Below are 25,031 nucleotides of genomic sequence, written 5' to 3'. Positions count from 1 at the left end.
TACGATAAACCTCAATCGCTATAGGCTACACTCCGACCTTTATGAAAGTCGGAAACGTGATGGTACTCATTTCTCCTCCTTATACAAGGCCCCAGAACAACGTTTCACCAGGCAACGCCGGTCAACTGCTGTTTGTGTATGAGAAATCGATTGGAAACCTTCTTCATGTCAGCACGTTGTAGGTGTCGCCAGCGGCGCCAACCTTGTGTGAATGCTCTGAAAAGCTAATCATTTGCATATCACAGCATCTTCTTCCTGTCTGTTAAATTTCGCGTTTGTAGCACGTCATCTTCGTGGTGTAGCAATTGTAATGGCCAGTAGTGTATATTCCTTGGCCAACATGGTACGTTGCATGAGCTCCACTGGACTCATGGATGCCCACCAAAATAATGCATAATGGAGCTGCCGGTAGCTTGTCTCCGTCTCACAGTACAGGTATCAAAAGGCTGTACCCCTGGTAAACGATGGATTCGCGCCCTCCCATCGGCATTATGAAGAACGTATTGGGATTCATCAGGCCATCAAACGCTCTGGCACTGCGTGAACGTCCAGTGCCGATATTCACGTGCCCATTGCAGTCGTAGTAGCCGATGTCGTGGTGTTAAATGGGCTTATACGTGGGTCGTCAGTTGCGGAAGCCCATCGTAAGGAGTGTTCCGTGCACTGTGTGTTCAGAGACACTTCTGCTCTGGCCAGCATTAAAGTCTGGCATTAGTTCCGCCAGAATTCTCCACCTGCCCTGTTCTACCAATCTGCCCAGTCTACGATGCCGACGTCTGTGATGAGGGGTGGGCGCCCAGCCCCACGGCGTCTGGACGTGGTTTCACCTTGGGTTCGCCACGACAGCACTACAGCATTCCTCGAGCACGTGACAAGTCGTGCAATTTGCGAAATGCTCGTGTCGAGGCTCCGGGTCATCGCAAACCGCTCTCCATCAAACTCAGATAGCGCCCTTTCCCCACTCCCCACACGGACAGCACGCTCACTTATACTACATTTTCCGTGAATGTGTCTGACTAGTAGTAATTCCTCGCCAGTTCTGGACGGGTTAATGTCGATGTAGGTCGGTGGGCACAATATTCTGGCTCACCAACGTATACTGTTATGGCTTTCCTCACGTCGCTCAAGCGGGAAACCAGGACAGTGCTGCTCACCAATTTGGAGCACTACACGGAGAAAGGTGACGTGCAACGTGAAATGCGAATCACATGGCGACTCCTCACATCGTTGACAGGTGAAAAATCCATTGTCCCACCAGCATTCGATTCCGCCGCCCCTTCTGGTGGTTCAAGCAATCGCTTTTCTGTTAGACCGCCAGGCCCGACATATACAGGGCTATTACAAATGATTGAAGCGATTTCATAAATTCACTGTAGCTCCATTCATTGACATATGGTCACGACACACTACAGATACGTAGGAAAACTCATAAAGTTTTGTTCGGCTGAAGCCGCACTTCAGGTTTCTGCCGCCAGAGCGCTCGAGAGCACAGTGAGACAAAATGGCGACATGAGCCGAGAAAGCGTATGTCGTGCTTTAAATGCACTCACATCAGTCAGTCATAACAGTGCAACGACACTTCAGGACGAAGTTCAACAAAAATCCACCAACTGCTAACTCCATTCGCCGATGGTATGCGCAGTTTAAAGCTTCTGGATGCCTCTGTAAGGGGAAATCAACGGGTCGGCCTGCAGTGAGCGAAGAAACGGTTGAACGCGTGCGGGCAAGTTTCACGCGTAGCCCGCGGAAGTCGACGAATAAAGCAAGCGGGGAGCTAAACGTAGCACAGCCGACAGTTTGGAAAATCTTACGGCAAAGGCTAAAGCAGAAGCCTTACCGTTTACAATTGCTGCAAGCCCAGACACCCGATGACAAAGTCAAACGCTTTGAATTTTCGGCGCGGTTGCAACAGCTCATGGAAGAGGATGCGTTCAGTGCGAAACTTGTTTTCAGTGATGAAGCAACATTTGTTCTTAATGGTGAAGTGAACAGACACAATGTTCGAATCTGGGCGGTAGAGAATCCTCACGCATTCGTGCAGCAAATTCGCAATTCACCAAAAGTTAACGTGTTTTGTGCAATCTCACAGTTTAACGTTTACGGCCCCTTTTTCTTCTGCGAAAAAAACGTTACGGGACACGTGTATCTGGACATGCTGGAAAATTGGCTCATGCCACAACTGGAGACCGACAGCGCCGACTTCATCTTTCAACAGGATGGTGCTCCACCGCACTTGCATCATGATGTTCGGCATTTCTTAAACAGGAGATTGGAAAACCGATGGATAGGTCGTGGTGGAGATCATGATCAGCAATTCATGTCATGGCCTCCACGCTCTCCCGACTTAGCCCCATGCGATTTCTTTCTGTGGGGTTATGTGAAAGATTCAGTGCTTAAACCTCCTCTACCAAGAAACGTGCCAGACCTGCGAGCTCGCATCAACGATGCTTTCGAACTCATTGACGGGGACATGCTGCGCCGAGTGTGGGAGGAACTTGATTATCGGGTTGATGTCTGCCGAATCACTAAAGGGGCACATATCGAACATTTGTGAATGCCTAAAAAAACTTTTTGAGTTTTTGTATGTGTGTGCAAAGCATTGTAAAAATATCTCAAATAACAAAGTTATTGTAGAGCTGTGAAATAGCTTCAATCATTTGTAATAACCCTGTACATGGTGTTTCGAAAAGAATATACGTATTTCGAATGCATATATTTATTAAACTTTAAGGCATACTAATATGAAACTTTTCATACCTAATCACGAACATCTCAAGCTCAGATTACAGACGTTCCATATGTCCTCCATCAGCGACACGAACAATATCACATCGATACTCAAATTCCTCCCATACTCGGGCAAACATGTCCTTCTTCACTGATGTTATGGCAGTACGGATCCAGTTCTTCAACTCTTCCACGTTCTGTGCTACTGGTGGTACATAAACGTTGTCTTTAACGTAACCTCACAGGAAGAATTCTCTTAAGCAAAGCGCGAGTGCGGAACTATAGTTTTATATAAGCCATGCTTGTTGGGGTAATTTAACGTACAGAGATCGGGTGCGTCATTTTATCCCACTTCAGTTTCACACTAATGAAAGTAGGTAGCTAAATACGATACGTTAATGTAGATCCCATGAAGGTGAAAATAACACAATACATCATTTTTATAAGAAAAGATTCCTCTGTCCAGATACCGAGGAGGTACACCCCTAAAACAGAGAGTTTCTTGGACGCTGGGTGAATTAAGATACGCCCTGAGTGCTGTTCATAATGAAACTTGTATTAGACACGGGACCATTCAGGACAACACACCAGACGTAAACATCTGTGCATAGTATGTGGTGAATTCAGAAAAGATGGGGAAGCATAGTATGGGTGTATTTCTTGTGCTTGTGTTATTCTAAATGTAGTGAGTGCGACAATCCTCATAATTATAACTGCGACTCCTCCCTGAAGAAGTGTTACTTGTTTTACAGATGTGCAAGAGACCAATTACAGAATACCGTCATACTCGAGCCTTCTTCATTTTTGTCGCTATTTTATAAGAAAACTATTGTTATTTTTTTGTATCTCATTCATAGTTAATGAGGCTGATATTTTCGCTATATTCTTTTTGGCAAACTACTTTGTTCGGTGTTTTGTTTAGTTAACATAATATTCAGTACATACATTTTGCGTTATAAGATGTGTGGAATTAAATACCTTATACCACTCCTTACGTCAATTTCCCTCACTTATTGCGTCATTTTATCCAGTGCGTCGGATAAAATGACACAGATTTTTTTTCAAAAATGTGTAGCTGTATAATTATGGTTTTCAAACATCGTTACAGTAAACACATGCGGCTAATGCTGTACGAAAGTTGCAGTCTCTGGGTATTTCAGAATGAAGGTTATAGTTAAAATGGCTTATGTGCGCCAAATTCCCCCATCTTCCACTAAGTGGTTTGTTAGCCGGTCGTAGACTTTATATTCTAATGCCTTGATCAGTGCACGAAGAATGTAATAGGCTGGTAATCAGAGGGTGCCGTAGAAATGTGTTTTGTAGATAGTGGCTAAACTAGTCCCTGTTTCCTGGTCTCACTTGTGATTAAGGAGTGGTTGAAGGTATTTGTTACAGTCGGCCAGAATGAAATTTAGGCTGACATGTTCAGAACGCTGTTGCAGAAGCGACGAAAACACAATGCCAAATTTAAAAGAACACAAAATCCCCAAGATTGGCAAAGTTTTGCAGAAGTTCGAAATATGCGAGATGCTTTTAATAATTTCCAGAGCGAAACTCTGTCTCGGAATCCGACAGAAAACCCAAAGAGATTCTGGTCATACATAAAGCACACCAGAGGCAAGGCGAAATCAGTACCTTCACTGCGCAATAACAACGGTGAAGTCACTGATGACAGTGCCACTAAAGCGGAATTATTTCCGAAACTCCTTCACCAAAGAAGACGAAGTAAATATTCTTTAATTCCGATCAAGAACAACTGCCAAGATGCGAAACATAGAAGTATATATCCTCTGTGTAGCAAAGCAGCTTAAATCACTTAATGAAGGCAAGACCTCCGGCCCAGATTGTATACAAGTCAGGTTCCTTTCAGAGTATGCTGATGCAATAGCTCCATATTTAGCAATTATATACAACCCCTCGCTCATAGAAAGTTCCGTACCTAAAGACTGGAAAGTTGCCCAAGTCACATCAAAACGCAGAAAGGGAAATAGGAGTAATCCGCTGAATTACAGGCACATACCACTAACGTCGATTTTCAGTAGGGTTTTGGAACATATACTTTGTTCGAACATCATGAATTACCTCGAAGAAAACGATTTATTGATACATAGCACGGATTCAGAAAATATCGGTCTTGCGGAACACAGCTAGCTGTTTATACTCATGAAGTAATGAGTGCCATCGAAACGGGATATCAAATTTATTCCATATTTTTAGTTTTCCTGAAGGCTTTCGACACCGTTCCTCACAAACGTCTTCTAACCAAACTGCGTGCCTGTGAATATCGCCTCAATTGTGCGACTGGATTCGTGATTTCCTGTCAGGAAGTCACAGTTCGCAGTAATAGACGTAAAGTCATCGAGTAAAACAGAAGTAATATCCGTTCCCCAAGGAAGTGTTATAGGCCATCATTGTTCCCGATCTATATTAACGACATAGGAGGCAATATGAGTAGCCCTCATAGATTGTTTGCAGATGATGCTGTCATTTACCGCCTTGTAAAGTCATCAGATTACCAAAACGAATTGCAAAATGATTTATATAAGATATCTGTATGGTGCGAAAAGTGGCACTTAACCTGAATAAAGAAAAGTGTGAAGTTATTCAGAGGAGTACTAAAAGAAATCCCGTAAATCACGATTACGAATAAGTCACACGAATCTGGAGGTTGTAAATTCAACTACACACTTGGGAATACAATTTCAAATAACCTAAATTGGAACTATCACATAGATAATGTTGTTGGATAGAGCAAACCAAAGACTGCGACTCACTTAGAAGGTGCAACAGATCTACTAAAGAAACTGCTTACACCACGCTTGTCCTCCCTATTCTGGAGTATTGCTGTGCGACGTGGGATCTATATCAGGTGGGACTGACCGATGACATCGAGAAAGTTCAAAGAAGGGCGGCTCGTTCTGTATTATCTCAAAATAGGGGAGATAGTGCCACAGACATGATACGTGAATTGTAGTGGCAATTATTAAAACAAAGGCGATTTTCGTTACGACGGGACCTTGTCATGAAATTTCGATCATCAGTTTTCTCCTCCGATTGCGAAAACATTCTGTTGGCACCCACCTACATAGGGAGAAATGATCATCACGATAAAATAAGAGAAATCAGGGCACGCACAGAAAAATTTAAGTGTTGGTTTTTGCCGCGCGCCGTTCGAGAGTGGAACGGTAGAGAGAGACAGCTTGATGGTGGTTCATTGAACCCTCTGCCAGACACTTTATTGTGAACAGCAGAGTAATCACGTAGATGTAGATGTAGATGTAGATGTACTCAAATTGTTCACTGACGTTGAAAAAAAAATGGAGAAAATTTAGAAATTTGTGGCAAGGTCTTATGGGACCAAACTGCTGAGGTCATCGGTCCCTAAGCTTACGCACTAGTTAATCTAACTTAAACTAACTTATGCTAAGGACAACACTCACAACCATGCCCGAAGGAGGACTCGAACCTCCGACGGGGGAAGCCATGTGGTCCGTGACAAGACATGACTGTGATAGTACTACGATTTTGATGGACTAGCATGCTGGAAAATTTAACTTTCCTGTGAGGAGAGCAATGAAAGAAAAGATCGCAAACTCTGCCTCTACAGCGAGACGAAAGCGGTTTGGAAGCTAACAGGGAATGCGCAGGCCAATTAGCAAACCCGGAAGGGGCGATAATCGCCGGCTGTGTCCGAAATGGCTGTGGCGTGTTGCGAGCAGTTAGGCCGTTGCGCTGCCGTTAGCTGCCGGCCTCACCTCGTGGCTTTCCGTGAACACTGGTCGAGACGCTAGGTGGACGCTAGCGGGAACTACTGTGTCCCAGACTGACCACACCAGCCGTGTGTCCCCGGGCAGCGGGATCGTATGTCTGTATACTGGTTACGCCATCCACCTATAGCCATGGTGCCGACGCTGTCCCTGAACACTATGTCACACGGTATAATGAAATGGGGCACATACCTAAGGTGGCAACAAATTTAATGTCAGATGCTACGGCGATGGTGGATGCCGGAATTCTACGAGAGTGAGTCAAATGAAAACCTTAAATTTGTATTAACAAATCGAAATTTCGCGCCGTTATCCTGTATGTTGGTAAGCGTGCTACTAACAGCGTGCAGAATGGCCTGTAGGTGGCAGCATAGTGCAGATGCACACATACCGTCGCAGTATCAGTATAAAGATGGCCCTCCCACTTGCGACTTGCACCAGGGAAGAACAGCGTTCTGTTATTCGGTTTTTGCGGAAGTTCGCAAGTGGTGTGACTTCAGTGGAAGATGCTCCTCGTCCAGGTCAGGCACAACGAGTTGTGACTCCACAGAACATTGCAGCAGTTGGAGCCATAGTGAAGGAAATCCGCCGAGTGACACTGAATGACGTTACGTTGCAGCATGTTTACAGATTAGTCATGGGCCAGCACACCACATTGTGCATGATGTGCTCCAGTTTCACAAAGTGTCTGCAAGATGGCTGCCACGGCAGCTGATTCCTGAAATGAGAGAACGACGTGTTGATGCTTGTGAAGAACTTCTTCAGCGCTTTGAACGAGAGGGTGATGGCTTCCTTGCAAGAATCGTTACTGGGGACGAAACCTGGGTTCACTTCCACCAACCGGAAAGGACGAGAGCGAGCAAGGAATGGCGCCATTCCTCATCACCAAAACCAAAGAAGTTTCGAACAGAACCATCAGCAGGGAAGGTTATGGTGACTCTCTTTCTGGACGAAAAGGGCGTCATTTTGGAGCATTACATGCCTAGAGGGACCACTGTCACCAGTGCATCATACACAGTTCTCCTAAAAAAATCGTCTGCGGCCTGCAATCAAATCAAAGCGACGTGGATTGCTGTCAGCAGGTGTCGTTCTGCAACGTGACAATGCAAGGCCCCACATTGCCCGTACAACAGTTGCAACAATCACAGACCTGCATTTTGAGTGTCTTCCTCATCCCCCATGCTCACCAGATCTTGCCCCAAGTGATTCCCATATGTTCGGACCACTCAGAGATGCAATGGGAGGAAAGAAGTTCCGTTCTGATGAAGAGGTTCGCCACGCGATGCATGAGTGGTTACGCGAACTACCAAAAGAATTTTTTTCTAAAGGAATTTATTCACTTTGTAAGCGCTGGAGGACTTGCATTGAGCGTGGGGGAGGTTATCTTGAAAAGTGATACAGCTTTTTACCACTTCTGCACAATAAATACTATTTTAAAAAATATTTAAGGTTTTCATTTGACTCACCCTCATACATAATTACACACCTTTCAATTGTTTCGTCAGTTGAAATCATATGAGCGGCTATGAACGTTACAGGTTACGGCATTACAGCTGTCACAAGAGTTAAATACTGGGTGTTCAAAAACTGCCATATGATTGTTAGCCGAGCGTGCTGTATGACGCAGTGAATATACCGAAATGAAACTCAGTGAAATACTAGTTATTAATTTATTGAATATTCATTTTTACTTACAAATTTTCACATTACATGTTGAAAGTCATCCCCCCCCCCCCCCCCCCCTGTTGTTGAATACACAATTCAATTCGTCTTTCGTCTAATCATGTTTTCAAACATAAGCTGTAACATTTCTTCTGTAACAGAAGCAGTGAAAGTAGATATTGCAGTTTTCAGTTCATCGATGGATTTTGGACGGTTTTTATAGACAGTTGCTTTCGCTGCACCCCAGAAGAAAAAGTCAGGTGGCGCTAGGTCAGGCGATGGTGGAGGGCAAAGTCCCTGTGAAATGTGCGTGATCACGAACAACATCAGCAAGCAGTGACATTGAAACGCGAGCTGTATGCGCGGTTGCACCACCTTGTTGAAAATAACCGTTCAGTATTTCACTTAACACAAGTTCTCCTGTGAATGGGTACAGAATTTCACTGCAGTATCGTTGTGCGTTCCTTGTTTCGTTGAAAAATATGGGACCCACAATCCGACGTCTAGAAATTGCAATCCAAACTCCTATATTCACAGAATGAAGTGGTTCCTCATGAATACACAATGAATTTTCGGTACTACACATACGAGAATTTTGCGAGTTCATGTACCCGGATAAATGAAATCACGCCTCATAAGTGAAAAACTTTTCATTAAGAATATCGTTTTCATTTTGTTGAACGAAATTTTTGAACCATTGACAATAATTCAGTCTCTTGTCATGATCAGTATATTCAAGTTCTTGCACGACTGTCACTTTGTATGGGAAAAGTTCTAATTTTTTCCTTACAACTGTGTGGGCCGTTCCGACACTAACCTGGGCGTGTTTTCTTACCGAAATATAGAATAGTTTACTCTCAGAAAACACGCTAGGACGACCACTTCTCGGTGCATCTGTCAATGAACCCGTACTTCGAAATTTGTTAATCAAATCTCCCACAGCATCGCGTTGTAGGAGTGGTGTCTCCGGTAGAACTGAATGAAATGTTTGACGAACTGAAACTGTGTATTTACCGCCAGCTTTGAACACTTGTCCGACTAAAACCACAAGTTCTTCAATGGTTAGCATTTTAACAGTGACAAAAACGAAACAAACGAACAAAGGAACTAAACTTAAACGTTCACGTCAACACGTGACGACACACACCAACGATAATACTGACGCTGGCTGAGATAAACGAAAACAGTGGAATGTTGGGAGAGTCGACTTGGAGGGAAGTAACCCAGGCAGGCGAACAATCATACGGCGCGCGCTGCTAACAATCATACGGTACTGCGGAGAGACTTTTACAGGAACACCAAGCCACTTCGACTTTGTACTGTGACACCGCGCGCTGCAATGGGCGAGTGCAGGACTCCGCGTACTGACAGAGAGCGCAGAGCACGGGCACGGGACCAATCTGAATTAGTGATTTACAAGGAAAAAAATAAACATTACAAGAAAGCTGAATGAAGACCGTTAAGAGTACATTACGAGTGGTAAATGAATACAATGAACACAAGCAGTACAGCCGGCCGGAGTGGCCGAGCGGTTCTAGGCCCTTCAGCCTGGAACCGCGCGACCGCTACGGTCCTAGGTTCGAATCCTGTCTCGAGCATGGATGTGTGTGATGTCCTTAGGTTAGTTAGGTTTAAGTAGCTCAACGTTCTAGGGGACTGATGACCTCAGAAGTTGAGTCCCATAGTGCTCAGAGCCATTTGAACCAGAAGCAGTACAGAACTGTAGTAAAAGTCCTAACTCGAAGCCAGCTACTTAAAGCTTATGAGTAAACCATAAAACAAGATGATTTTTTTTCCTTTCCATGAGTGGCCTGCGAATTTTTAATTTACTAGGGAAGCATAAGGCGACGTGAAATAACGTATCATGTCATGATTTCAAAGAACATACAAAAGTGCCACCCCTATTAACAAAAAGCACCTCGTTAGTACACAAAATGGAAGGTAGCTAAACCTTAAAGTCCACGGTGTCAAAAACTCCTACACCAATTAATAGTCAGCACCAAAAGCACCGAAAGGGACACATTAGAAGTAAGAGCAGTTCAAAAACTGCTAACTAAAACCAGGCGACTCAGCCAGGCTTACGTAAGATAAGACCTAAGACAAATTTTATTTCATGAATGACAGGCAAATTTTAATGTAGCGAGGACACCGATAATGAAGAGCAATAACCCATTTCCCTCGCTGAGCTGAAGTGCTTCGGCAGTTAGATGACTATGGTAAGAACCCATAACCAACATTAACGGTCTCACAAGAGGAACATGTGACAGAAAATGCTGAAGTAATATCATGGACATCTCAGAATTAATCCACCCGTTTTTAGAGACAGTTATGAGACATTTAAGTGGAGCACTTTTCTGAATCGCAGCTGCAACAAGCATCTCCTTAAAAATAACCACATTTGGTGCAATTTCTCCAGCAAATGCTGATGACAAGAACTTCTTTCATCGGTCGTCTGTTGCATTACCCTACTTGCACGTTACGGACTAACCACTTTTGAGGCTTTTGGAACGGAACTGAAGCCAATTTGCCGCGCGGCATTAGCCGCGCTGTCTTAGGCGCTGCAGTCATGGACTGTGCGGCTGGTCCCGGCGGAGGTTCGAGTCCTCCCTTGGGCATGGGGGTGTGTGTGTGTCCTTAGGATAAGCATAGGGACTGATGACCTTAGCAGTTAAGTCCCATAAGATTCCACAAACATTTGAACAATTTGAACCCAATTTCATCGAGTTTCCAAATTCCTTCTGAGTTGTTCCACAACCCTGTCTGCTCTAGTCCCTGCTGTCATAAAAACCATTCATATTTTCTCTTGTGGACGTCATAGCTCTATCAGATATATTTTCAGTCTGCTACATTACAAGCCCATATCAATTCTTGTGACCAACCCACCAATCCCATTCTACAGTACCCTCGTCTGAGTTGAAAGAACTCTTCTTATCAGCATTTAGGGTTGATAGTTTAAATGCTTCTCTTCGCACATCTGCGGCAGTTAACCTAAAACCAAGCTCTCGCATTCTTATGGTGTAACTTGCCAGTTCAGCTTCTTGTTCCACCGAAAGAATAAATGGTTTCCCTTTTTTATTTGTGGCTTTACTGCTACGGGAAGTGTAGCCGTCATTCGATCTAAAACTGTAAGTTTATATGCACTGTATGCAGTGCAGTGTATTCTCCAAAACACATGAAATAGCATTTTTCAGTCCATGGAAAAATATTTTGCCCCCTACTTACCTCTCAGGCATCTGAAATGGAAAAAAAATTCCATATACGTATGCAACCCAGCTTGCAGGAAATTGCGGATAAGTGACTGACAAACTTTTAAAATTTGTCACCATGTGACATTATACGAGTACATGGAACTACACTACTGGCAATTAAATTTGCTACACCAAAAAGAAATGCAGATGATAAACGGGCATTCATTGGACAAATATATTATACTAGAACTGACATGTGATTACATTTTCACGCAATTTGGGTGCATAGATCCTGAGAAATCAATACCCAGAACAACCACCTCTAGCCGTAATAGCGCCCTTGATACGCCTGGGCATTGAGTCAAACAGAGCTTGGATGGCGTGTACAGGTTCAGCTGCCCATGCAGCTTAAACACGATACCACAGTTCATCAAGAGTAGTGATTGGCGTATTGTGACGAGCCAGCTGCTCGGCCACCATTGACCAGACGTTTTCAGTCGGTGAGAGATCTGGAGAATGTGCTGGCCAGGGCAGCAGTCGAACATTTTCTGTACCCAGAAAGGCCTGTACAGGACCTGAAACATGAGGTCGTGCATTATCCTGCTGAAATGTAGGGTTTCGGAGTGATCGAATGAAGGGTAGAGCCACGGGTCGTAACACGTCTGAAATGTAGCGTCCACTGTTCAAAGTGCCGTCAATGCGAACAAGAGGTGACAGAGACGTGTAACCATTGGCACCCCATACCATCACGCCGGGTGATACGCCAGTATGGCGATGACGAATACATGCTTCCAATGCGCGTTCACCTCGATGTCGCCAAACACCGAAAAAATGACATTTTTCCTTTTGTATTCCCAGGTTCGTCGTTGAGTACACCATCGCAGGCGCTCCTTTCTGTGATGCAGCGTCACGGGTAACCGCAGCCATAGTCTCCGAGCTGACAGTCCATGCTGCTGCAAACGTCGTCGAACTGTTCGTGCAGATGGTTGTTGTCTTGCAAACATCCCCATCTGTTGACTCAGGGATCGAGACGTGGCTGCACGATCTGTTACAGCCATGCGGATAAGATGCCTGTCATCTTGACTGCTAGTGATACGAGGCCGTTGGGATCCAGCACGGCGTTCCGTATTACCCTCGTGAACCCACTGATTCCATATTCTGCTAAAGTGCGCGTCATATATCTTGGCGGTCGAGTTTAGGTTCGTTCTGCGCATCTGACGTCACAAAACACAGTAGCCAATGAACAGAGAACGACGTTGCCAGATCTCGACAGCAGTGCAGAGCACGGACGAGTGTCTTCAGTTTTAGAAACGTTCAGTCACAAATAAAGTAATAGAACAAAAGCAGTGTCTTGATAGCAGACTTTCTTTTACAGAAAGTTTGCAAAAAGCATTCTTTATACCAATTGCTTCATATTCTATTATTTAATTAAACCAAACAAGTAATAATACTCCTAATACAGGTGATAGCAAGAAAAGGTGTTTGTTTCAGTCTCACGAACTGCTTTTTCGCAATAAAGAACAGCGGTAATTGTTTATTTCCTATTGTACTTCGACGAAGCGTGAGTAATTCATAGTCATACCAACAGTGTTTATAAGGAGTTGCGTGAGGTGTTAGACTCCTTATGGAGTTACAGTGTTCGATGAGCTGAGGTAGAGGTGCTAAATTGTGCTACTACTAAAGACTCATTTTTTGAATGCTGTAATTCATGACTGCAATTATCTGTCACCTTATTTATGTCATTTCATTGTAGCCATTTTTGTTACTGTTTCTAGCGAATAAAAAAAAAAAAAAAAAAAAAAAAAAAAAAAAAAAAAGTGTAGCAGCACGGTTAAGGCGTTGGGTTGCAAAGTGAAAGGTTATGAGTTCAAACCTAGTGCGGTGCATAATATTTTCTTTATTTAAAAACAATATTGGAGTGCCTTACTTCACGAATTTTATTCGTTTGAATGAAATTTCTAGTGCTTTGCCTCTTCATTAACTTTTTCGCTGCTGCAGACACGTGCTCCCCGTATTCCGCTTTGTGCGCGATTTTGTCATCACTGCACTTCTAACCTGTGCAGACACATGGTGTTTCCACTGCTTTGACACACTTATCATTCGATTTCACAAAAACTATTTGGCCAAAAAATTTGATTTTTACACGTCTTCTTGCCTGATACCTTCCCCCCATAAATGACTTGATTTTGTTTTGATGTGCAGCCTTAGATGTAGTAAACCATTGCACGAAATTTTGAAGAGTTTGCAGAGGTAAAAGTCCATAGCGCATACTTTCCGTATGGTCGATTTTAGTTGCCACAATGCTGAGAATGAAATGTGGACAAGATACCTAAATTTCATATAATATTTACTGTATAACAATATCTCATTTAATTTAAGTACCACATTGCCACGTTGCCAGATCTCGACAGCAGTGCAGAGCACGGACGAGTGTCTTCAGTTTTAGAAACGTTCAGTCATAAATAAAGTAATAGAACAAAAGCAGTGTCTTGATAGGAGACTTTCTTTTACAGAAAGTTTGCAAAAAGCATTCTTTATACCAATTGCTTCATATTCTATTAATTAATTAAACCAAACAAGCAATAATACTCCTAATACAGGCGATAGCAAGAAAAGGTGTTTGTTTCAGTCTCACGAACTGCTTTTTCGCAATAAAGAACAGCGGTAATTGTTTATTTCCTATTGTACTTCGACGAAGCGTGAGTAATTCATAGTCATACCAACAGTGTTTATAAGGAGTTGCGTGAGGTGTTAGACTCCTTATGGACTTACAGTGTTCGATGAGCTGAGGTAGCACTATATTACAAGTATGTAATATTGAGAAATATTCCGTCTTTCACGACTGTAATAAAAGTTTTATATACACACAGCACGTTTGGCTTTATTTTAAAGCACTTCCATCGGTGAAAGGTATGGCACATACACAATGGTATTCATGTTCTATTTCTTGTTTTTGTTCCAGAGTCGCAGTTTTACCAATGGTATTGAAATATATCCCCCTTCTGCAACTGTAATAAGCGACTTATTTAGACCAGACGCGTTTCCCTCTTTTGAAGCATCATAAGAGGACTGTATTTTGTGTCCTCCATTGCCAAGTCACCTTTCGTAGTTTTGTGCTGCGGTAACACAATATTCAACGTTTGTGTTGGCTCATCAGTGTTTTAGCAAATAAATGCTGTTTGTGTGTGCCACACACAAAATTATATTTGACATAGCTCTGAGCACTTCACTGACAGACGGTATATTCAAGACCTACTGTTTTTGTAAGTCCACAATTTTGTTTAATGTATTTTGTCTACTTCCTTTTGTTTGATTGAAGTGCTTTAAAATAAAGCCAAACGTGCCCAGTGTAAGTAAAACTTTTGTTACAGTCGCGAAAGGTGGAATATTTCTCAATATTACATACGACACTTATGTGGTACTTAAATTCAATGAAATGTATAGGTATCTTGTCCACATTTCATTCTCAACATTGTGGCAAGGCTAAAATCGACCATACAGAAAGTATACTCTATGGACTTTTACCTCTGCAAACTCTTCAAAATTTCGTGCAAAGGTTTACTATATTTAATGCTGCATAATAACTGCGTTGAACATCGAAACAAAATTAAGTCATTTATGGGGGGAAGGTATCAGTCAAGAAGATAGGTAAAAATCTAATTTTTGAGCCAAATAGTTTTTGTGGAATCGAATGATAAAGAGTGTCAAAGCAGTCGGAACACAATGTGTCTGCACAGGCGAGCAGTGCAGTGACAAAATCGCGCACAGCGCGGAATGCAGGGAGCACGTCTTTGTAGCAGCAAAAGGGTTAAGGGGATACGGAATCGGATTTTGGGTTAAAAAATCGAATTTTTTTTATTGGCGTATTATATTCTGCCATGTTTCCTCTTTAAAATGACGTATCATACATAGCTCTACTACAATTATAACTATTTTATTTTTATATATTTGTGAGATCGGGTATTGCGCTTTAGTTATACACGTCTCTCGTGGCTGACCATGAACTTTTTGGCAGTACCTTTAAAGTGACATGAATTCAAATATCCCGGTTTCCAGCGACTATTTATACACTAGTTGCCCGAAAATGTTTCTCTCTGGTTTCCTCAAGTTACTCTTTGACTTTGTGGCGGGACTGTTTTGTAAACAGTGTGATATAAGAAAGTAGTTGTTGTTGAGTTATTTCGTATTTAGTGCTTCATTTTTCGCAGTGAAAATGCCTAGAGCTAAAGCAAAAGTATTTAAAAAGCGTGTGAACTGGCAAAAGAAAAGAAATAATGATTCATTAGCAAAGCAAAGCAGTTCATCATCATCACTGTTGGAAAATGTGAATCCACTTATTACTGATTTGCCGAACGAACTTACACCAAATGAAAACAGTGCTTCTCATAAAAAACTAAGAGATTTGGAACAGAAATATAATTTACTTGATAGAGGGAATGAAGTTTTTGAACTCATTGATACGAATATATTGTGTGAAGCTCTTGAAAACAGTTTGTGCTGCAAAAAATGTCATGGAAACGTTTCTCTGAAAGTAGAATCCCATGTTGGCCTGGCTGCCCAGTTTAATTTAATATGCAGTGTTTGTAAATACAGCTGTAAGTTTCCAAGTTCGGTTTCAGTAACTGTAAATAATGGATACAAGAAAACTGAACTTTATAGTGTAAATATTAGGTTAGTTTATGGATTGCGAGCAATTGGTAAGGGCAAAGCAGCTGGTGATATGCTATGTGGTGTTCTAAATCTTCCAAGTGCACCTTCAAAGTTTGAAGCTTACAATTATGTACTAGGATCTGCAGTTGAAGATGTAGCACAGAAGTCAATGCAGGTTGCTGTGGAAGAAGCAGTGGAAGAAAATGACGGCAGTCGTGACCTCACAGTGGCGTTTGATGGCACGTGGCAGAAAAGGGGCCACACCTCCAACAATGGTGTTGTAACAGCAACTAGTGTTGATACTGGCAAGGTTATTGATGTTGCAATAATGTCTAAATACTGTAGGTGCACAGGCAGGCTGAAAAATGAACACAGTGATGACTGTATTGCTAATTATTATGGTAGTAGTGGTGGCATGGAGGTTGCTGGGGTGAAGAAAATTTTTCATCGCTCTTCACAGTGGTATAATGTTCGCTATGTCAAATATCTGGGAGATGGTGACTCTAAAGCATTCAAAGAAGTTTTGGAAAGCAAACCATATGGGAACAGTGTAAATATAGGCAAACTTGAATGTATAGGACATGTGCAGAAGAGAATGGGTGCCAGGCTGAGAAGGTTAAAATCAGTTATGAAAGGGAAAAAACTAGATGATGGGAAAACCTTGGATGGCAGAGGAAGATTGACTGATTCCATAATAGACCACATTCAGAACTGCTATGGCCTTGCAATCAGGCAAAATACAGGCAATCTTGAAGAAATGAGGAGAGCTATATGGGCTTTATATTTCCACACCGCATCCACGGATGAGCATCCACAACATGGTTTGTGCCCCAAAGGTGAAAACAGCTGGTGTAAATACAATAGGGGACTAACAACAGGAGAGAAATACATTCACCACCACAGTCTACCATCAGCCATCATGGCAGAAATAAAGCCCATTTTCAGAGATCTGGCTGACAGAAGTCTTCTGATGAAATGTCTTCACGGAAAAACGCAGAACCCCAACGAGTGCTTGAATAGTGTGATATGGCATCGTCTCCCAAAAACAGTGTTTGTCGGAATTAATACACTACATTTTGGTGTGTATGATGCTGTGGCAACCTTCAATCTTGGAAATATAACTAAATGCCAGGTCCTTCAAAAGTTGGGTATGTGTGTTGGTTCCCGTACGGTACGTGCTATGTTCTTTTTAGATCAGCACAGACTAAGGCATGCTGATAATATAATCAAGACATTAGTGAAAAAAGCAAGACAGGTGCAGAGGGGTGCCAAAAGAAGACTTGAAGATGATTATGAAGACTGTGAAGGGGGTATTAGCTACGGATCAGGAATGTTTTAATCTTCTTTCTCCGTTTCCCGTAAGTTTACTTTTTACTTCATCTAGGAACATTATCTCAGGTACTGGTCAACCTATAAGTCTGAAATTTTTATGACGTAGTGACATAGGTCCCTATTACATACTGAAACAACGATTTTTTAATTACTTGATTTACAAAAGACTTAGGGGTGATAGTCTAGTAAAAAGCGATGGAAAAAATTTACTTAAAAATAAATGTACAATATCTCTGTAAGAAAATACTTTGACAATAAACTGTTGTTTCAGTATTGTTGTAACATATGAATGCACATACAGTAAAATTTTTACCTCTCTGTCTCCAGTAGTTTGTGAGAAAATGTTCCCTATAGTAGGCATATATTAACATTGCGGGGATAGGTGATTCCGTATCCCCTTAATGCGGCCGTGGTGGCTTTACTTCATGAACTGCGCGCTCCCCCCTACACGTAAGCTTGCGAACTATGCTATACTATGGCGCTGCTTCTATTGGCGCGTGCGTCGTGTGCAACTGGCAACGCAGCAATCTCCAGCGTCTGGGCGGGCATGCGCGAGCCGCCAAGATAAAAGAATTGAACTATAACAGTCATTGGATCTCGACCAACGCGAGAAGCAATGTCGCGATACGATAAACCGCAATCGCGATAGGCTACGATCGACGTTTATCGAAGTCGGAAACGTGATGGTACGCATTTCTCCTCCTTACACGAGGCAACACAACAACGTTTCACCAGGCAACGCCGGTAAACTGCTCTTTGTGTATGAGAAATCGGTTGGAAACTTTCCTCATGTCAGCACTTTGTAGGTGTCGCCGCTGGCGCCAACCTTGTGTGAATGCTCTGAAAAGCTAATCATTTGCATATCACAGCATCTTCTACCTGTCGGTTAAATTTCGCGTCTGTAACACGTCATCTTCGTGGTGTAGCAATTTTAATAGCCAGTAGTGTACATTCTAGTGTGTGTGTGTGTGTGTTTTTTTCAATACAAGGCGTTGTTGTGCCCAACTGAAACACGAGGCTATACGTTCATTGGAATTTTCCTTGCTGAAAGTACGGAAAGTGTTAAATCCAGCCTAGTCGTCAATATGGAGTGCCTAGGAAACCTGCTTTCTTGGATCGCTAGACAACATTCAAACAAATCGTATTACTGAGTTTTATTACAAATTGAGCAATTACAATACTTAACTTTGTGATATACAGATGTGTCGCAAGCAATGAGCAACATACCAAATAATCACGTTTCTTCAGTATAACAGTTTCAAAGTCTGATACATAGAGAGTTCAAGCGAATTAATGAACTTTGACGCTTCTACGCAAGTCGCTAATCTAGTGGCTGCTGTTCGATTGGGCCGCGACCAGTCGGGTGCGGCGCCTATGCCGCTGGCTGACGTCTTCGCACAGTCCTCCTGCTCCATCGTTCCCGATTGGCGTGCCGGCGCTTGAATTGTACGCCGTAACAGAAAGAAGCTAAGGGAAGATGCTTCTAATTTAACTAGCTGATGGAAAATGCACAAACTTAATACAAAATTTCATGCACAGAATGTTAAACGGAACTTTCTCCTCACCATATCATGCTCCAAAAGTAGAAAATTCGACCAAATTCAACTTAAAAAGCTTCAACAATTGCAGACGAGGTTTCTCAAGAGCAGGTTTGACAGTAACCGTTCACTTTCCTTAGAAGTTCCTGGAAGTCACATAAGAAGCATCGCTAGCGTAATTATAACTACAGCACAAAAAAGTACAGATCCTGCCGTCTACGAAGTAGAAAAGGAATCGCATTCTCAGATCGCATAGCTTTGTACTGCTAGACGAAGGAATATCAAGAAATTAAACGGATCACGATATTATCCGAGTTTGCCTTACTACTGCGTGTAAAGATTATTATTAGCTCCTGATGACGGCATCTGATAATGGGCATGTAAGAGCCCAAAGCAAGCCGTGGTTTAAGCATTGCAAACTAAAAAGAATCTTACAACTGAAGTGGTATTTTCAACCTCTACTAAATTGGTTAAGTTATATTTCATATAAAGACATCTTCCTAACTTATAGGCAAAGAGATTCAGTTTCCCACCAAGTCATCTGGAATTATTTACTGTTTTAAAACCGCTGTTAATATAAAGTAACATTAAAAACTGATGTACTGATCCCTGATTGGTTGGCACGAACAGAGATTGTGCGAGCCAGATATAAAACCAAACAAAAAAACAAAAATTCGTTCTGAGCACTTGTAGCAGACGACACTCATTCTGTGGCAGGTATGTTTGATTACGGCTGTATGCAACTATGGTGAGACCTTATGAATCAGTATCCTTGATTCATTTGCATTGACTTTCGATATCTAGGTCCGCAGCTCGTGGTCTAGTGGTTAGTGTTGCTGCCTCTAGGACCTAGAGTTCTGGGTTCGATTCCTGGATGGACAGGAGAGTGTCTCCATTCGGGGACTGAAGTTTGTGCTGTCCTCATCATTTCATCTCATCATCACCGACGCATAAGTCGCCGAAGTGGCGTCAACTAGAAATACTTGCTCTAGGTGCCCGAACTACCCCAGCCAATAATAGCGTATCATCATTTTATTTTTTCCCTATCCAGGAACAATTCCAGGTCTAGCCATTTTAATGAAAATAATTAGCACTAGCTATAAACCGTGCTTCCGAAAATTTAATCGAAATGTATTGCTGTGGGGGAAGGGGGATGGTTGCTGGGTACCAGTTGTAATCGTTACGGTAAGTAGGCTTCTGCTTTGTTGCAGATATTTTTATTAGTTCCTACTGATGTAGTTGCACCTGCTGCATGCAGTGTGTTACGCGAATCCATTTTGCGACAGGGCAGAGAGGTGTTGGCTCGCCTCTATGTATTTAACTCGCAATGCGACACGTCTTCCCAGCAACGAATGGTTTGGCGGACATCATGGTTGTTCATGTCTGCTTTTCGCTCTTCAGGAACGTTCACCCTCAAAAATCACCTGCTGTGTTGTGTCTGTAGTTGTAAGAGATGGATTCGAGGTAGACTTTTATAGTTCAGTCACAAAAACATGGAATTGCATGGGTAAAATTCACTGACTCTTGTTTAGGAGCTGGCAAATTGAAACTTCTTTATTTAAATGTGTGAAATTGTACTTAAATTGCAGAGTGACTGAGAGGATGAAACTTCTACGTTATTTGATTCTGAAAGAGCTGAGTAAAACTGAACGTACTGAGCCTACTTTCTCTTTACTTTTTATGATCATGTCAACACTGACCCACAATAATCTAGCGCAACGCAATCTGCCTGCTTAAAAAAATTACAACCTGACTTCAAATGATTAATTCAAAAGAATGACCGTGAATAAGAAGCAATCCTGACAATAACCTATACCTTTCGTGAATCACTTACCTCACAAACATCTTCATTACTCGAAGTACTGCAATACAGCGAGTGTCAATACTGCCAGCTACATAAAAGATTCTACCTACGAGGGTAATCTCAAAAGTAAGGTCTCCTATATTTTTATAAGTACATGGACCTGTTTATTTCTACAATGGTTTACATCAGTTTATAGCTTGAACATTTAGCTATTTTTCGACATAATCACCATTTCTGTCGATGCATTTTTCTAGACGCTGTGGCAGTTTTTGTATGCCCATGTCATACCAGCTCGCCGACATGCAGTTCAGAAAGTTATGAACCTCTTCTTTCACCTCGTCGTCGGAGCTGAATCGATTTGCGGCCAAATGTTCTTTCAATCTAGGGAACAGGTGATAGTCACTGGGCGCCAAGTCAGGACTATAGGGTGGGTGGGTGATTATGTTGCATTGAAACTGTTGCAGGAGAGCAACAGTTTGCCGACCGATGTTTGGAAGAGCGTTGTCATGGGGAATGTGTACTCCCTTGCTCAACATTCCTCTTCTCCGGTTCTGAATTGCCCGTTTGAGTTTTTTCAGAGTCTCACAGTACCTGTCACCGTGAACTGTGGTCCCAGCGATTCAGCTCCGACGACGAGGAGAAAGAAGAGGTTCATAACTTTCTGATCAGCATGGCGGAGAGCTGGTATGACATGGGCCTACAAAAACTGCCACAGTTTCTACAAAAGCGCATCGACAGAAATTGTGATTATGTCGAGAAATAGCTAAATGTTCAAGCTGCAACCTAATGTAAACCACTGTAGAAATAGACAGGTCCATGTACTTACAAAAATATTGGAGACCTTACTTTTGGGATTACCCTCGAACTAAAGCCAGCAACTAGTAATAGGCATGTGATTAACTTCTCATGGTTGGGATTCACAGTAATATAATATTTCTTAAAAGTAAATGTATTTTCGCGCCAACTGACTTAGCTCCATCTGTTGTCAGTGCACCTGAACTTGTATATGTGATAGATTATTAGAACGACGGTAACATCGACAGTTCAGTATATATTTAACAACATATTACGATGTAATAAGTGTCGTACTCATCAGATTTTGTGGGACTCTCACAGTCAAAAGGCTGCATTTTGACGACGACAAGTAGTCATGTCAGATATTTGTATATTCTGACAGAATGTAACTTTGCAGTGTTACTTGTAAATGGCCATAAGGCCGAAATTGCAATGGTAACAATAAATACTTTATACCGTCAACGGCGACTATGATGTCATTTAAGAAGTAGTCATGTGGTTAGCAAAGGAAAGATTTTGTTGCAAACCAAATAATGTATTTTTTACCTTAATAGTGTGACATTCTGTACAAAGATATATGATCAGGAGTAACTTTCAGTCTCCAAGTCGGATACCTCCAGTTCGTTAGCCTACGCTAACACTTTTGACCTCTACCCGCCACCAATGCTAGCCTCTCACACTTAACATCCATCACTGCTGGCTGTTCACCTCCAATTGCCCAACAGTACTTCCATCAAAGCTGGCGACTAACTTCCAACTGCCCAACACTACTGGCGATTAACTTCCAACAACGAGTCCAACCAGCCACAGAGTCTCTTACAAAGAAAGCACAGTCAGAGATCCAATGCAAAGCGCTGCACAGAGCTTCCAACACAGAAGCAGCCCACTTAAAAAATGTAAATGACTGAAAGTACTTATCTTCCTCTGCTACATTTACAATTGTTCGTCTAATTGATTATTGTCCTTGGTTCAATGACTGGTCGTTTCTAGAAACTGCTGATGATGGCGCCGACGTTAATGGCAGTCTTGTTAATGGCAGTCTCGTTAATGGCAGTCTCGTTAATGGCAGTCTTGTTAATGGCAGTCTCGTTAATGGCAGCCTCCTTAATGGCAGCTTCGTTAATGGCAGTCTCGTTAATGGCAGTCTCATTAATGGCAGTCTTGTTAATGGCAGTCTCGTTAATAGCAGTCTCGTTAATGGCAGTCTCGTTAATGGCAGTCTTGTTAATGGCAGTCTCGTTAATGGCAGTCTCGTTAATGGCAGTCTTGTTAATGGCAGTCTCGTTAATGGCAGCCTCCTTAATGGCAGCTTCGTTAATGGCAGTCTCGTTAATGGCAGTCTCATTAATGGCAGTCTTGTTAATGGCAGTCTCGTTAATGGCAGTCTCGTTAATGGCAGTCTTGTTAATGGCAGTCTTGTTAATGGCAGTCTCGTTAATGGCAGTCTTGTTAATGGCAGTCTCGTTAATGGCAGTCTCGTTAATGGCAGTCTTGTTAATGGCAGTCTCGTTAATGGCAGCCTCCTTAATGGCAGCTTCGTTAATGGCAGTCTCGTTAATGGCAGTCTCATTAATGGCAGTCTTGTTAATGGCAGTCTCGTTAATGGCAGTCTCGTTAATGGCAGTCTTGTTAATGGCAGTCTTGTTAATGGCAGTCTCGTTAATGGCAGTCTTGTTAATGGCAGTCTCGTTAATGGCAGTCTCGTTAATGGCAGTCTTGTTAATGGCAGTCTCGTTAATGGCAGTCTCGTTAATGGCAGTCTTGTTAATGGCAGTCTTGTTAATGGCAGCCTCCTTAATGGCAGCTTCGTTAATGGCAGTCTCGTTAATGGCAGTCTCATTAATGGCAGTCTTGTTAATGGCAGTCTCATTAATGGCAGTCTCGTTAATGGCAGTCTTGTTAATGGCAGTCTTGTTAATGGCAGTCTCGTTAATGGCAGTCTTGTTAATGGCAGTCTCGTTAATGGCAGTCTCGTTAATGGCAGTCTTGTTAATGGCAGTCTCATTAATGGCAGCCTCCTTAATGGCAGCTTCGTTAATGGCAGTCTCGTTAATGGCAGTCTCATTAATGGCAGTCTTGTTAATGGCAGTCTCGTTAATGGCAGTCTTGTTAATGGCAGTCTCGTTAATGGCAGTCTCGTTAATGGCAGTCTCGTTAATGGCAGTCTTGTTAATGGCAGTCTCGTTAATGGCAGTCTCGTTAATGGCAGTCTTGTTAATGGCAGTCTCGTTAATGGCAGTCTCGTTAATGGCAGTCTTGTTAATGGCAGTCTCGTTAATGGCAGTCTCGTTAATGGCAGTCTTGTTAATGGCAGTCTCGTTAATGGCAGTCTCGTTAATGGCAGTCTTGTTAATGGCAGTCTCGTTAATGGCAGCCTCCTTAATGGCAGCTTCGTTAATGGCAGTCTCGTTAATGGCAGTCTCATTAATGGCAGTCTTGTTAATGGCAGTCTCGTTAATGGCAGTCTCGTTAATGGCAGTCTCGTTAATGGCAGTCTTGTTAATGGCAGTCTCGTTAATGGCAGTCTCGTTAATGGCAGTCTTGTTAATGGCAGTCTCGTTAATGGCAGCCTCCTTAATGGCAGCTTCGTTAATGGCAGTCTCGTTAATGGCAGTCTCATTAATGGCAGTCTTGTTAATGGCAGTCTCGTTAATGGCAGTCTCGTTAATGGCAGTCTTGTTAATGGCAGTCTTGTTAATGGCAGTCTCGTTAATGGCAGTCTTGTTAATGGCAGTCTCGTTAATGGCAGTCTCCTCGTTAATGGCAGTCTCCTCGTTAATGGCAGTCTTGTTAATGGCAGTCTCGTTAATGGCAGTCTTGTTAATGGCAGTCTCGTTAATGGCAGCCTCGTTAATGGCAGTCTCGTTAATGGCAGTCTTGTTAATGGCAGTCTCGTTAATGGTAGTCTCATTAATGGCAGTCTCCTCGTTAATGGCAGTCTCCTCGTTAATGACAGTCTTGTTAATGGCAGTCTTGCAAGGTCTGTCGTGTTCTTCCCCCCCCCTCCCCCCCCCCCCCGCCAGATCTCCGAGTGGTGTACCTGTTGAGAATGCACGAGGACAGTGTACGATATTTTCCATCATAAGGGTCCCCAAGAACTAATAATAATATTTACTAAATAGGAAGAAATACTCAAAGAATGTTTCTTCTTGTGAAATGTCCAGCACAATTAGGTGTTTGAAATTATTACGAGTCCTCTAAAATATTGAAACCCTATCACACCGTGCCTCTGAGTGATGCCAGAGCTGGACTAAGATGTCTACGGAGCCAAAGTCTCGGAGACCACGGATGAACACTGCAGCTTGTAGACCAGGCGGTAACTGGAGAGTGCTCATGCCTCGGCGCAATGAAGAGAACTGTCCGCCGTAGCTCAGTGCTCCGGCATTTAACGAGGCCTCGACCAATCACTACCCACAGACGTGATGCCCATGAGTCAGCAGCCGCGGTACCAGGCGGACACTGGTATAGTTCGTGATGTCAACCGATACGGATGCTGCTCTGCGAGTGTTACGAGCGCGACTTATCGGTTGTGGTGCAGTACTCTCTGGAGTCGTGAGTACCGTCACAC

This window comes from Schistocerca americana, chromosome 2 (genome assembly GCF_021461395.2).
Source record: "Schistocerca americana isolate TAMUIC-IGC-003095 chromosome 2, iqSchAmer2.1, whole genome shotgun sequence".
Classification (NCBI taxonomy): domain Eukaryota; kingdom Metazoa; phylum Arthropoda; class Insecta; order Orthoptera; family Acrididae; genus Schistocerca; species Schistocerca americana.
Note: the sequence above shows the minus strand (reverse complement) of the source record.